The sequence below is a fragment of the Acyrthosiphon pisum genome, unplaced genomic scaffold (assembly GCF_005508785.2).
Source record: "Acyrthosiphon pisum isolate AL4f unplaced genomic scaffold, pea_aphid_22Mar2018_4r6ur Scaffold_20841;HRSCAF=22291, whole genome shotgun sequence".
NCBI lineage: Eukaryota > Metazoa > Arthropoda > Insecta > Hemiptera > Aphididae > Acyrthosiphon > Acyrthosiphon pisum.
This window is the reverse complement of record NW_021770243.1, coordinates 17,627-19,600: the sequence shown is the minus strand read 5'-3', so window position 1 is coordinate 19,600 and position 1,974 is coordinate 17,627.

Genomic DNA, 1,974 nt, shown 5'->3' with positions numbered 1-1,974 from the left:
CATTTGCTGTTCGGTACTGTTCTGTTTGTTGTAATTATTTTCTAATTCACCCAACTTTTCCCATATGTTGAGGAACTTTTTTTCTTGCGTTGTCTGTATGTAAGCCTGAATGGCTATAGGGAAATGCTTTGTAATTAGGTTAATAGCCTGTAATTCGTCCATTTTTGGCGAGTCCAGATGCTTAAGCTCTGTCATCCAATAATGGAAGTGTTCCTGGAAGTTATTGCTTATTGGTTTTTTTCCTGCTTCCGTGCATTTTATAAATATGTCCCATTGACGGTCTTCCGAAAAGAAGTGTTTCAAAAACAGTGTCTTAAATGTATCTTCATTTGGTGCCAAGTCTTTGATCATGGTGAACCATTTTGCAGCTTTTCCTCTCATGCAATTTTCGATTGTAATTATTCGATCAACTTGGGTGATGTGTTTGTGCAATAAGTACGAGTTCAGGTTTTTCAAGAATTGTTTCGGGTGCTCGCTCGGTTCGCCACTGAAAGTTGGCATTGTTAGTTCGATGTTGCTTGCCCTTGTACTTGCGTTGTCTTGACTCGCTGTTTTTACCAATTGGATGTCCCTCTCACGTCTTGCTGCTTCGATCGTTATTTTTGTATCCGTGTCATTGATTAGTTGTTTAATTGTATCCGTAGCGTCTCGTAACTCCCTAGTTAGGTTTTCGAGTGCGGTGTTCTGAGTATTTACTTTCTCCTGTAGCAGTTGCATCGTGTCTTCTAGTTGCTGGATCCGATCTGCATGCGTACTCTTCACCATTTTGTCGGTGTAATCTCGGAGTCGTGGCCTTCTTGCCACTGGTTGGGCGCCAGTTGTTACGGGGTGTCCGAATGGACAACCCGTATCGTCAAATAAAAATACGATGGTTTATAGCGGTAATCAAATATATCTATTGCTATAGAAAATATATATTATATCGACAATATTGTGGATCAGTAAAGCGTCGATTTGCGCCGACCAGACTTATTTAAGTGAGTCGGCGCAATCGGTGGTGCTTGGGTGGTGGTCGGGCAACAGCCGGACCCTACTTTACAATGAGATAGGTTTAATAATATAATATGTATATTATACAACAATCAGTATTGGGCTGGGGAGCCGGCCGTCGTCGGTACAGACTTAAATCAAGCGGTACCCCGACGACGAACCTGACCCGGGTCGGACAGCTTAGTTAAGCGCCGAAGTCGATGTCGTGTTGGCCCTGAAAAGGGCCGTTTAGTGTTATAAAGCCGGGAGTTGTTGAGGTGTCCGGCGGTCCTATAGGCCTGGATTGGTAAGCAGCGATCGGTGATTGGTTGATATCGCTGCTGCAGGAATCGGTGTCGCCACGGGTCTTAAGCTGTTAAACGGCAGCCACGTGGATCTTGGTACTGACGGCGTTGTTGTTCGCCTGGGAACTCGCACTGGTCTCACGCCGTGGAACGGTAACCGGCGATGTTTGACGGTCGAACGATGTTTGCGACCGTGGAGTGGCGTATCGTCGGTGGCCGGTGGTCGACCGGCGCTTCAGCCGTGGAGCGACGTTGTTGTTGGTAGTCGTTGGTCGAACGATGCTTGCAGCCGTAGAGCGGCGTATCGTCTGGTGATCGGCGGTTGGTCTTCTGGTCCGTGTCTTCTTTCTGTTGGAACTTTTCTAGTAGTTGTTGACAGATTGAAGGCTTGAAGTGGACTGACTAGATTGTCGAGAGTGTCCGGTATTTATACCCTTTTCGACAATCTAGTCCATCGTTGATTGGTCCGCGTACTATGTTTTAGACGAATGAAAATCGCACCGTTGAACGGACATTCCTATCTATTATGTGTGATTTTCACTCGTCATATCGTGTCCATTTTTCCAATCGTCTTTATTTGGTGGTCTTGAAAAAGACCTTTTTCTGTGTCACGGTTGTTTGTTCCGTAACAGAACCCCCCCCAGATTTGTGAATGGGGTGGGAACCATTCAGCGCAAATTTTCATTTGTGCGGAACAAAT